The sequence below is a fragment of the Macrobrachium nipponense genome, chromosome 27 (genome assembly GCF_015104395.2).
Source record: "Macrobrachium nipponense isolate FS-2020 chromosome 27, ASM1510439v2, whole genome shotgun sequence".
In the NCBI taxonomy this organism is placed as follows: domain Eukaryota; kingdom Metazoa; phylum Arthropoda; class Malacostraca; order Decapoda; family Palaemonidae; genus Macrobrachium; species Macrobrachium nipponense.
The window spans coordinates 47326627-47341626 of NC_087216.1; positions in this window are offsets into that span (position 1 = coordinate 47326627).

The window sequence follows — 15000 nt, forward strand, 5'->3', positions numbered from 1 at the left end:
GCTTAGCATGCATGAATGCATATTTTATTTAAGACAAATATTTTTTTCTCTGTTGTCGCTTGTCAGAGGAGAGAGAAATAGACAGGATGATAGAAATAGATAAATAGACAGAGGGGAGAGGATGGTTGGTTTCGAAAGAGTCGCAAAATGAAAAGAGTTGAATAAGAGAAAAACCCAGCTTCTGAAGTGACAGCATTATGAGAAAGTCATTCAGGAACACAGCTGTGTAGTAGCAATGTGAATGAAAGATATGCTAGAGGTAAGTAGATTTTATGAATAGAAACTAGATATCTTAAAGAAGACCCTCTTAACGAAGGCCCTGATACCTCTCAGGGCACTCGCTCTCACCGTTCATGCATATTCCCAGGTAGGTCGGCTTCGTGTGCACCTTCGCGCTGAATCTGGAATCTTGCTGTTCGACAAGGACGTCAATTAAGGGGAGGCGACGAACTTGGCAATGTGGTCGTAGAATGCACGTCGCAGCTGCTCTATCTCATCCTTTGAGTCATCGCAGACAAAGGCATCATCAATGTAGCGCGCGTGCATCCTTGGTTTCCTTTGAATTCTGGAAGACCCTCTCTTCGACGGTATCCATATAAAAATTGGCGAAAGGGACTCCAAGGGGAGATCCCATCGCCGCTCTGTAGATCTGGGTGTACATCAAGTGTCGGTGATCAGCAAAAGGGGCCTTTTTGGTACAGATTTCCAGCAGGGCTCGAAGGGCATGCTTAGGTATGTTCAATGATGGAGTGTTCGGGTCCCTGCAAACTCTATCCAAGATCATTTGTGTGGTCTCGTCAACGAGGACGTTGGTAAACATGGACTCTACATCCATCGTAGCGATACATCCTCCAGGGGGCGTTGCTCGTAGGACTTCCAAGAACTCGACCGACGGCTTCAAGCTGTGACTATCTGGGACGCACGGGGTCAGCAAGTACGTTGGGGCAGGGATCTGGCCGATTATGGGGCGAAAACGAGTGTGGTCTAGTGTGGTCTACCAATACACATGCCCGGTCCAAGGATGCCTCGGCAAATACATCGGTATAACCTCCATGCGTTTCTCCAAGAGAATCTCCTATCACGCCCAAGATGGAGCCATATTTAACCATGCCAGGACTACCCATACCAAACGAATTAAAATAAATTACATTATTCCTAATATCGAGTAATAAACCAGACAACATGATCCCCGACTTCTGCGCCTCCTGGAAGCCCTCCATATAGGAAAGGAGGTATTTCTAAGTATTAAAGACATAGCTGCTTTTACCTTGGAAATTGATTTTTCCTACAGTTTTAGTGCTTTTGATGATGAAGTAGTAGTTATCTTGGGGCAGTCAACTGTTAATTACCTCCTATTTCTCCCAACAATGATGGGGGAATTTGGGAAGTCGGGGTTTTGGGTGGGGGACAACACATGTAAACAAAACGGCAATGTTTGTGTTCTAGTAGAAACCAAGGGATACGCGACCTTCAGGGAGCCATATGTTCCACAGGAGGAAACGGCTGAGGGGAGGTGGGTCACTCGAGGTGGTGGTTGAGCAAGGTACGAGTTGGTAAAAGGGGAGGGAGTTTGGCAGTTAGGTAGAGAGTGGTAGACGTAATTAACACTATCACAAGACTACTACTTCATCATCAAAAGCCCTAAAACCATAGGAAATATCAATTTCCAAGGTAAAAACAGGCACGAAAATATCACTTAGAATTCCCACTGAGGTTGACTGTGCACTTGATAAGTTACGTGGACGTGGGTGGTAGAATGACGTCACTAATGACGTCACTAAAGACGCGTAGAGAACTCAAAGCATCTTTGGACCAAAATAACACTTTATCACAGACCAAATAGGAATTTACTAAATAAAAAAAATTAAAAATTCGACGACACTACACTGAAAGCAAATACAAAACTCCTCAATCACCAAGAATAATGTTTGAACAATGGCTGTAAATCACAAGTCTTCATTAACAATCCATAATGACGTAATAAGAAAAATAAATTGAAATACTATAAACGGAAAAATACGTTAACAGAAGTATTATCAAAATTAATTGTGAAAATACGGCTATTTTGAGAATGTGAAGCGACGGTGTTAACAATTCGAATACTTCTTGTTAAGTAATATGAACACCCAATTTGGGTATATGCAGTGCGTTGTTGATAAGATCTCTGATTGGTTGGAAGAATTATGGGGGGTGAATGAATGAGTCATTAAGAGGGGATTATTCTAACACGTATGTGGAAAAAAATATGCAATACTAAAAAAAAAATATATATGAACAGGGTCTTGTAATGGACGGGACAATACGGGAAATCAGAGAGGACAGTTGACGAGGTAATGTGAACTTTACAAGTAATGTTGAGTAAAATCGTAAAAAGTAGTTTAATTTATTTCTATGAAACCAAATATATCGTGTATTATTATTAAAGGAAATAAAATTGCAATGAAATGCTGCAGCAGGAACACGCATTTTACGTAATAGTTATGAATTCATACATACACACACACACACACACACATATCTATATATATCTATATATATATATATATATATATATATATATATATATATATATATATATATATATATATATATATATATATATATATATATATATATATATATATATATATATATATATATATATATATATATATATATATATATATATATATATATATATATATATATATATATATATATATATATATATATATATATATATATATATATATATATATATATATATATATATATATATATATATATATATATATATATATATATATATATATATATATACGAATTTACACATATACTATTTAATCATAAATTATAGATAGAAGTCGGATGCTATCGCAAGGAACAAGGAATGAAATGTTATGAAGATTCAAGAATATTCATTATTATTATCATCACTGTCTATTTATGTAAACGATAGTATTTTGATATTGGACCTGCTTTTGTTTTTGTTGTATGGTGTTTTTACGTTGCATGGAACCAGCAGTTATTCAGCAACGGGACCAACGGCTTAACGTGACTTCCGAACCACGTCGAGGGTGAACTTCTATCACCAGAAATACACATCTCTCACTCCTCAATGGAATGGCCGAGAATCGAACTCGTGACCACCGAGTTGGGACGCCAACACCATACCAACCAAGCCACTAGTGAGAAAGCTGTCATCAGAAAAATAGAGAAGACTCTTTACAAGATTAATAGTGGTGAAGCGGCAACCATTTTTAACAAAACATGCTGAAGAGACGGTCTCCTTCCGAAGTATTATTATTATTATATTAAACACATGCAGAACAGGTTTAATCAAAGTGTAATACCTTTATCTATCACACTTAGAAAATACTAAACATATAAGAAAATATGAATATATATTTAAAAAGACTTAACACTTAAAATGTAAATATATCATTTATTTTATTTGTACGAGGATCTGCACAAACATTATTCTATCTATCTGAAAACCCATTTGTTTACATCATATATCATCTAGATTTTCTTTTTGCTCTAGATTAGGAAGAAATAGTGCAATGAAGTTAATACGGAGAAATGCTTAATGAATTAGTATAATTTTAAGTAATAAAACGTTTACCACATCAATGCTTGCTTGACTTAATATAATTACATGTAACTAATTATAATTAAATGTAAAATTAACATTAACAATATTACCCTCTTTGCCATAGTCAAGAATGACATTCGATATCTTGCCACACAAAACTAATAAAATAAAAAATGCATTACAAGAGCCCCAGACTAACCCTAGAGTACTTAATGTGCACCAACACACACATCAATTACACCTTAAGTAAAATATGAAGCTATTTCAACTCAAAACCTACACAATGAAAAGGAAATGAACTGAAAAATAGAAAAAAAAAACAGAAAAACAGACAGAGAGGGACACTTCAATGAGTACCAGATATAAAATAACCAGAATCATAAGGATACTTAGAAAATACTTAACATATAAAATATAAATATATACTTAAAAAGACACTTAACATTTAAAATGTAAATATATTCATTATATATACTATAAGTTCTCAATGAAGCTCGAGGATTGAAGAGAGAGAGAGAGAGAGAGAGAGAGAGAGAGAGAGAGAGAGAGAGAGAAATGTAAAAGCACCAAGTATTAGAGTTCCTTTGTTTTTTCTCAGATGTAGTTTTGTAGTTTGTGTTGAAAATTTTGGCTTTTGTCTTATGTGTAGCTATATTTTGGTCATATATTATTTTGTCGTGAGTTTGTTTTTTTCATTTCATATGTCTAGTCTCTGATGTTTCTTTGCTGCTTTCAATGTGAATAAAAAAAAAATTCTTTATTTAAAATGATTTATTGTATTAAGACAGTTTTGTATGTCTTATATGGCACTGCTGATCTGAAGGCGCCGACCTTATCTTTTTTATACAGAGCTACAGTGTTGCCATGTCGTACAGGGTTGTAAACGTGCGAGTCGGTTTCCCTGTAGGCTACTATGGAATGAGGAGGCCCACGTGCTTCGGGGCGAGAAGAAAAACCGCGGTGGCGAACAATGCCTATGAGCCCAGCGCCTACCCCGCTGCAGTCACCGTGGGTCCCGCGTGCAACGCCAGGAGCTACGTCAGGTGACATTTGGCATGACCACCCACGCCTTGTTTTGAACATTTCAAAACTGGAGTGGGCTACGACGCTCCAGTGGGTGGAGGTCAGTGCCCAGCCGACCTGTCACCATACGTCCTCGACTTTACATGTTTGACGCACGGTCCAGATAGACCGTGGTTCCACGATCATTTACGGTTTACTGACGTAAGCTGTTGCCAACTGCCAAATTTTTTGCACTCATGCCGTGGGCAGCTGCGTGCGTTGATACGTGAATGTGTGACCTTAGCATTAGTGCAACTACGAGGTTTTCTTCCTGTTACACCTTTCAATCCTTCTAATGTCAATTTCTGTTTCAGCGCTGAGTGGCCTTAGTTGCCCCATTGCTTGGTATAATACCGAAATTCTATATAAATAAATAAAAAAAAAATTATTCACCATTGCTCAAGGAGACGACTGACAACCACATCGACGCCTTTTAGGACCCGAAAGGAAGAACGGCGCCACAGTGGGAGAAAGGCGCCTAAACATGACATCCCCAGCTACCGACGTAATCCAAGGAAAGGGTATCATAGCTACGCCCATCGTGCCCCTGCATTCCACCTTTGTAGAGAGCTAAGAGACCAAAGGGAAGCGATTTACAAGCAATATGTGCGCGCATCTTGCCTTCCGAACCAAGGACACGGGAATGAAACACGCCAGCCAATAGGGATTTAGTGTTCTCATGATGTCACCACACACGCATCTTCTTTAAGGCAATACCCCGCGGAAATTGTCATTAAATTTGTCCTTTCCTTACTTAAATTCAATGTTAAGGATATCCCCACTGGGTGTTTAGTTCGTCTATATGTCGGGTTCAACCCGACATATAGACGAACTAAACACCCTTGAATCAATAATGATTAAGCTAACTGTACCTTCTCTTAACCACCAATCGTCTTCCACCCAACTGTTTATTGCCTAATTACCTGTTGTTTTGTTTACACTCCCGTTCCATAACAATTTTTCGTGTCAGTTCTCCTTACGCTACCGCTGTGGGTAGGTGTCTTGTTCGTTCTATTATTATTATTATTATTATTATTATTATTATTATTATTATTATTATTGATTGTTATTGTTATTGTTATTGTTATTATTATTGTTATTATTATTATTATTATTATTATTATTATTATTATTATTGTTATTATTATTTTATTATTATTATTATTATTATTATTATTATTATTATTATTATATATTATATTATTATTATTATTTTTTAATTAATATGTTTCTCTGTATTCGCTCCTAGCCCTTTCACTGTTATTCTGTGTTTCTGTTTTTACTCTGTTTTTTATTCTTAATTTATTAAAAGTTTTTAACTTTGGTGTTGGTAAACATTGTGTGTATCTTTTTACTTATACGCCAATTGATGTGTAATCGTTTCAACCTGGAAAATGTATCAAGCTGATACGAAACGTCGGCGCTAATAAATGGATGAAAGACAGAACGCGTCTCCCTACTCCAATATGTCTATCCCTGAGTGATTGCTCCTGTCTCCATATTTATATATATATATATATATAATATATATATATATATATATATATATATATATATATATATATATATATATATATGTGTGTGTGTGTGTGTGTGTGTGTGTATGTATGTATATATATACTCTCAATTTATTAGGACATAAAGGTTCAGTATTCTCTTCATTCATTAAGAATGATTTTTTTTTTTCGTTTTTTTTTTCATCTCACTTCTTCAAAACTCATACCTATCTATTCTGGAACTACTATTTAAACCGACGGATGTTCCTCTTTAACATTTTTGTCGCAGTTACACCACTATCTATGTATATTCTTTCCGCTTATTTTTCACCACTGTTCAGTAAACAGCGGAGTATTGTCTGTTGAGGACGTGTGATAAGTCATATCAGTGTGCGGTGGCAGATTTAAGGGGAGCGGGGGCAACCTGGTCAAGCGGAACCCTCATTTGTTGATATGAAAAGTGCTCCCCCACACCCCCACTTCATGGATATGAATAATATAACATTGATTTCTCTTAATAAATCATTGTTATTAGAAAAAAAAAAAAAAAACTGCTACTGTGTGCAGAAGCGTCCATACACACACACACACACACACACACACATATATATATATATATATATATATATATATATATATATATATATATATATATATATATATATATATTGTAACATAAAAAAAAATCTCTCTCTATGGTAAGGATTTACGAGGAGAATATATCAGGAAACAGTGACAACCCACTATATCTTAAAATGTACTTTAATAACAATTAGTAAGGAAATTAAGTCACAAACAGACATTAAACAAATTACGGACGCATTACACAAAAGCAATGACTCGCCATACAGCACTTCATCAAGACTACTCATCACTAATCACTGCATTTTACAGTATAATACCCAAGTCACAAAGCTTTACATCAACACAACATATTATTCACTGTAACATCAAAAGTTAGTGGCAACCAACGTTACATCACACAAGAAAACGTCCAAATGGATAAACAATATATTACCATATATTCCTCAAAACTTGATACACTATTATAATCACTTGTTTGTTTCAGCTCCGACGAAAATAATCGTTTTGGGCCTTTATATACCCGACTCACGCTAGACATCCATGGACCAAATATCATTTTTCGGTACATTATCCTTGGCGACTACCGCCTACGCCTACTGCCATCTGTTGTCTAGTGTACACACTTTCTTTGTATGCAAATATCAATTTTCAACCTTTCTGCAATTTTACATTCAATAAATCAATATTCCTTTACATTCCCCCCCTTTTAACTCCCGGGGCTCTCTCCTCATCCATGCTGAATTTTCACTCGTACAGTCTTAAACATTAGCTAGTACTTCCCTTCAGCAACTATCGGAGACTCCCACGTCGTTGGTAACAAGCACTTTCCTTTAAATAATCAACAGATCTAGAGAGAGAATCTGCAATGACATTTTCTTTGCCTGCTATATGGTGAATATTTAGTTTGAATGGTTGTAAAAATAAAGACCATCTTAAAATTCTCTTATTGTTGTGCTTACATTATTAATAAAGGTTAAAGGGTTATTATCAGTATATACGTCTATTTCAAAATTACTGTTAAGCAAGTATATCTCAAAGTGCATTTAACTCAAAATTAAACCTTAAGCTTCTTTTTCAACAATACTGTAATTTAACTGGTGGCTATTATATTTCTTTGAAAAGTAAGATACAGGGTGTAAAAACACCATTATGTTCCTGTAATAATACACTGCCACCTCCTACTTCACTGGAGTCTACCTGTAACTTGAATGATAGATTAAAGTCTGGGATTTCAGCACTGGCTTAGACATTAACATGAGCTTAAATTTATTAAAGGCATCGTCACATTCCTTTGACCACACAAACTTCACCTCCTTTTTCAGCAACTCTGTTAATGGGTAGGCTACATCTGAAAAGTTCTTACAAAATTTTCTGTAATACCCCACTGTTCCCAAAAATTTCATCACTCCACGTTTAGATGTAGAGGGAGGGTTAAATTCTTTATGACCTCAATATGACAATCAACAGGTTTCACTTGGCCACTTCCTATTTCAAGTCCTAAATATTGAACAGTAGTTTTACCAAATTCACATTTGGCAAGGTTTATTGTAACATTGAATTCTAATAACCTCTTAAAAACATCATATACTTTTTTAATGTGATCTTCCCAGGTTTCTCCAACTATGATAATGTCATCCAAATAAACAAATACACCTTCGAGATCCTTCAAGATATAATTCATCTGACGTTGGAATGACAGAGGTGCATTACATAAACCAAATGGCATTACCTTATAATTATAAAGTCCATGGGGTGTAACAAATGCAGCAATATTCCTGCTGTTTTTGTCTAACTCAATTTGATGTATCCTTTTCAATAAATCAATTTACCTTAAAAAGGAAACTTTGCTACATTATCAATTATATCTTCTACTCTGGGCATAGGATATGAATCTTTTATAGTTACATTATTTACCTTTCGATAGTCTGTACACATTCTTGCACTTCCGTCAGGTTTGTCTACTAGAATACATGGGCTAGCCCATTCACTATGGCTTTCCTCTGCTAGTCCGTGTTTCAGTAAATAAGCAACTTCGGTCTTTAACTGTTGTTGTTGCCCGGCGACATTCTGTATGGACGCTGACTTATTGGAATCTCTTCTCGCAACCTGATTTTATGCTGTATCCTTTATCCTTTTAGGATGGTCTGAAAACAGATCTGAAAAGTTTTGAATTACCACTTTAAAATCATGCTGCTGTTCAGCAGATAAATGAATACATAACTTCCTAAATTTTTCATCATCACTAAAATAATCTGTATTTTTTAATCTAATTTCAATTTCTTCTTCAACGTCTTTTTCATCATAAGGAAATTAAAGTCACAAACAGAACATTAAACAAATTACGGACGCATTACACAAAAGCAAAGACTCGCCATACAGCACTTCATCAAGACTACTCATCACTAATCACTGCATTTTACAGTATAATACCCAAGTCACAAAGCTTTACATCAACGCAACATATAATTCACTGTAACATCAAAAAGTTAGTGGCAACCAACGTTACATCACACAAGAAAACGTCCAAATGGATAAACAATATATTACCATATATTCCTCGAAACTTGATACACTATTATAATCACTTGTTTGTTTCAGCTCCAACGAAAATCATCGTTTTGGGCCTTTATATACCCGACTCACGCTAGACATCCATGGACCAAATATCCTTTTTCGGTACATTATCCTTGGCGACTACCGCCTACGCCAAGCACTACTGCCATCTGTTGTCTAGTGTACACACTTTCTTCGTATGCAAATATCAATTTTCAACCTTTTCTGCAATTTTACATTCAATAAATCAATATTCCTTACAATATATATATATATATATATATATATATATATATATATATATATATATATATATATATATATATATATATATATATATATTTAAAAACTAAAAATAAGGATTCACAATAGTAATCATGTATATATGTATATATATATATATATATATATATATATATATATATATATATATATATATATATATATATATATATATATATATATATATATACATATATATATATATATATATATATAATATATATATATATATATATATATATATATATATATATATGATATATATATATATATATATATATATATATATATATATATATATATATATATACTATATATATATATATATATATATATATATATATATATATATATATATATATATATATGATACTCCTAAGTGTTGTCAATGAAAGATGTTCAGATCCGCCTCTAATTTTTTTCGTTTTTTTTCATTTATCGGGGAGAATCATAAGCGTCCATTCGCACCACAAAATATTTTCTTTTAAGTCGTGGTCTAAATTTGAAGACACGCTGTTCTCCAGTTTACAGAATTCCATGTTGTAGTTATACTATTATTTTTTTATATTAATCATGTCTTCTTCGCCACTCATAACGTTCAGGAATTCATATTGTGGAATAAAAAAAATCACGATTTACTTTCAAATTAGTTTACATTTAACTTAACTAATCGCCTATATTAAATAATAAATGAAGATAAAGTTGTGAAAACGGAATACACAGAAGTATTACAATTATAATCGTGAGGGCACTAAAGTTGACACAAATACACCAAACATAAAAATGGAATGGAATAATATGTCAAAAATTTTCTTTAGAAGTGTAACAGTCGCAATGTGCTTAAATTTAAGAAATAAGAAATCAAAGTGGAAAAAAATAATGCAGATTAAAATGATTTTTACCCTTTTCTAAGAAGTGCGTCGGATTCTGCAGTTTTTCTTTATTATTATATATAAGTAAAAAAAGGAGAGTAAATATTTTTGTGAACATACAATTACTCCCAGCATTTTTTAAGGGCACAGTGCTCAGCGATTCGCTTGATTTCTCTTCATTTTTCCATTCTCTTTCCAATATTCCGAGCGAAGATTATGGACACTTCGCCAAATTTCTTCGTAGACGAAGTGAAAAGAAACTCGGAGTTGCGATTTGGACTCTGACATACCGACTGCTCGTCTCGATGATGTCGAGAAAAATGAAATAGCTCCAGAGAAGGAGGAAAACAGGTCTGGTGCTCCATAAAGCTGCGAAATTTCAGGAACGTCACGAATCAACAAGATAATAAAAGGAGATGGGAGTTTCTGCGAGAGTTTTTTGGGAATGCAAGTGCAGAGAAACTTTGACTTGAATTTTTGGAGGGCCAGCTGTTTTTCCTCAAATGCAGACCTCGAAGTCAAGCCCTCTTAGTCATCATTATGATATACGCAGGTTTTTATAAACTTGGGTGTCATATATAAATCACAGTTACTGCATATGATCTGTATTCTTTTACTGTGGAATTTTTCAATCGTTTTAGCTGTGAAAATTATTTTCATAAATTCCCCTTAAACATAGTTTATTTATTTATTTATTTATTTTTACTATATATCCTCATTTCTGGTCACTTGATGGACTTGTTCAGACAATGGCCTTTACTGGTAGGTCAGAGTCCGTAACACACACCAGACGTCTTACACCCTTAAACACCCGGCACAATTACGGTGGCTTCTAGGCGAGTGTCCTTGCTGGCATAAACCGGCTTAATCTAAACCAACCCATCAGTCAAACATCATCGGACATAACCTTCTTCGAAGGAAGCAAAAGATAAAACCGAAATATATTTGTGGAGGCTGCTATGTATAAATAAATTCGCCATTCAACAGCATACTTATGATTTCTTGTCGTCCGATTTACAAAGTTTTGCATCACTTTGTCTTGAACATACTTGACTAGATGGGCACATGGGAACTTCCCATATTAAATGGTAACCCATGGAGTGACGAGTGGAATCATACGAACCATGTCATCGATAGTTCTTTCACTCATCTGGTGAGAATTATTGCGATAACTGTTAGTTCAGGCATAACTCAGTTGCCACCATTAAAATTATACATGATCCCTTTCATTTCTTTGTTGATGCTAATGCGTGCACACATCTTCTCTGCTTTGATTATCAGTTTATTAGTAAGCTATATTCAGCAAAATCACACGCATATAATATCAATTTTTTCTTTGTGCGGTCCTTCTATTCCCAACTAATTTTTAAATAATTTTGTAAAACCACGACCTAATATTTTCCTGTAACCTTATAAAGAAATGCGACATATGGGAATTTCCCCTATTTGTAGAACGTTCTGCCTCGTCTCCCCTCCGGTAGACAGGGCAAATAGAATCTTTGCCCCACGCGTTATGGAATTCACGTCTTTTCTCATGCATATCAAGAAGTTCCACGTCTTCATTTTTTTAATAAACGTATCGGAGTCTGATCTACCATAAACATTTGCCTAATCTCCATAATTACGTGTTGCTCCACGAGATCTAAGAAGATAAAGACAAGAGAGGAAAATTGAGTCCCTTTTGGATCTCATCAAACTGACATACCTTCGTCAGAAGGAAATACATGGTGGTATGAAAACGCTCAGTTTTATTTATTTATTTATTTATTTACTTATCTTTTTTTTGAGGGGGCTCATTACCAAACTACCAACTTTCCTATCCTGCTCATTTCTTCATTGAAATCTTTTACGATATTTATTTGCAATAATGTCAGTCTCGATATAATTTCCAAAATATTATTCACAGGGTTCAGTTTAGATTAATCATGCGCTTGGAACCAAGGCTACTGCTAACCAATGTTTAAGGGTAACACTCAAAGAGCAAGTAACCTTCTGGATAGAATAAAAACATCACCATAGTTTACTCAATTTCTTTTATGTGTTTAATCCAACTTACACGAATAATGTTAATAAATCTCATATCAACTGGCAACCTTTAAAATACTAAGATTACAGCATCAGAATCCATATATATATATATATATATATATATATATATATATATATATATATATATATATATATATATATATATATATATATATAAGGGGCAACAACGATAGGTTTTGAGTCTAAAACTGTATCCACATAACGCAAGAGTATCCTATATAAAACAGTCCTCATTCACAGTAAATAGCTAAAAATCCTTTATATGCTGCTTATACTCAATTCCAACTGCGAGGTGTTCCCAACAGCCTCGTCATTTCACCTCAGCACTAAGACCAAGAAGCCTTTATGGTCCTCATTGTATGGAAAACAAATCCCTTGACCTCTGAGACAATACCTTGAGGAACTGTTTGGACGAAATCTGAGTGGCTGTGTAGCTTTACAAAAGGATTTTCATGTATTCACCGTTATATCTTTGTGCAGTTCTGACATCACTTAATATTCATCTTCCTTGGAACGGTTTTCGTTCTGCTTGCGCATGAAGAAAAAAATAAATGGAATGATCTCGTATATATAAATTATTTGAGAACATTTTCTCCATTTTTATTCTTACATTTGGTGATTAAATCATTATTTAAAAACGTTTCTTATAAAATTGACCAACCAGTAAACTTGCAGGAACTCCACTTAGTTAATTCTCTCTAGGCGGATGATTTATACGAAAAAAAAAAAAATCGTAATAAGAACATGACCTTAAGGTGCGTATTATTCATCATTTTCCTTCCCTAAAGAGTAGCCAATTTTTATTTATGATAGCATAAGGACCATATTTTATGTAAGGAGTCTAGACTCACTTGAAGGTATAAAAGCCAGTTTCGTTCTTTAATGTCATGAAACCTCCAACAGTGCCCAAGTTAAACGTTTACGCCAAATCAATAATCACTATGGTGCGATCAATTTAAAATTAATTCCCAAAAATCCGTTAACAATTGGTTCTTTTTTTTTACCATAAGGATCGATTAAGCCCTTTTTTGTCCTCTAACGTGGTATATAAGTATACTTGCCCAAAGTGTAACTCAGGGACATATGTTCGGATCCACGAGGAGGTTACTGAGGGTCAGAATCGACTCCATCGGGGAATTAGCTTTCGTACTGGTTGTAGGCTCTCCAACCCAGAACATTCTAATATCAGAGCTCATTCCAAAATCTGTAAAACTTACATCGAAAGAAGTGATTTTAGTATAATAGGCCAAACAGCTAATCTTCACGAATTGCCTATACTTGAGTCATTGTTTATTAAACAACTAGTCCCACAGATAAATACCCAAACCTCCTCTACTCAACTTTACCTAAGTCAACTTTCTTTTAAGCATTCTGTCTTTTGTTCTCTCCACATGAGGTTGGTCAGCGGCCATTGATTCTTTTGTGTGTGTGTGTTTTTTTCTGTTTTTTTTAGCTGTTATGTATTATTGAATTTTAATTTTCTTATGAAATTTTAATGTATTGAATTACAGTAACTTTTTAAGTAATTTATTCATTATTCAACAGATCCCTGAAGATGTAATAAAGAAATTATTACGAAACGTCGGAAATAAAGCAATATGTTGGAAATCAATTGGTCTCCCTGGTCCACCCTCGCACTGATGTGTCTTGCTGGCCGTCGCCTAGCCCTGTTTTGTGGTATTTTTACTGGACTTTTTCTAACTGGGAGCTGTTGCCGCTGACCTTCTGCGTTTCAATATGGATCTTCATAGTTTTTTCTATGTGTTTCTCTTCCTACTTCAAGTCAGATCAAGAGGATTTAACCATTTTCATCAACTCATACGCCGTAGATACGGAGCAGATCTACTGGGAAAATGTCGGAACCTCGAGAAAGTCTTTAAGAAATTAGAAAAAGCGAAACTTGATTTGGAATTCTTACAGTATTGTCAATGTAACGGAATTGTCCCTAATTTTGTTAAATTTAAGTTGTATAAGTCCTCTTTATACCAATCACAATTTTACAAAGAAGCTACTAACTCTCTGTTAAATATGGAAATATGTAGTAAACAAAAATCAATTGATAAACATAATGACCTTGTCTCAAGGATGAAAGGGGAAGTGTTCAATTCTCTTTCTTTTATAGACAGTTTCATTTTTAGGAAACTTTTTAACAAAACTCTGAATGATTTTATTTTACTCCGTACAGGAAAGGCATTTCAGGAAAACTGAAAGGTTTGGGCATTGTTATTCCAAAATTTGCTAAAGAAAGGGTGACTGTATTCATTTCTCAAAACATGTGTTATCGAAACGTGAGGAGTTCTTATTATCTATTCTGGGATTGGAGTTCTGCCTACCAAATTTTAGACCTAATTATATAAAGTTTTTCCTCCCCATAGAGTCTATTTTCCACAGGTTAATTACTTTACCGTTTAACGTAAATAAAAGCGACCTTCAGAAACAACTCTTCGAACTGTCCCAGGGTGCATTTAGGAAACTGAAAACGCGCTGGACTCCGTTTTTTAAAAAAGAAGATCATAACACACTTAAG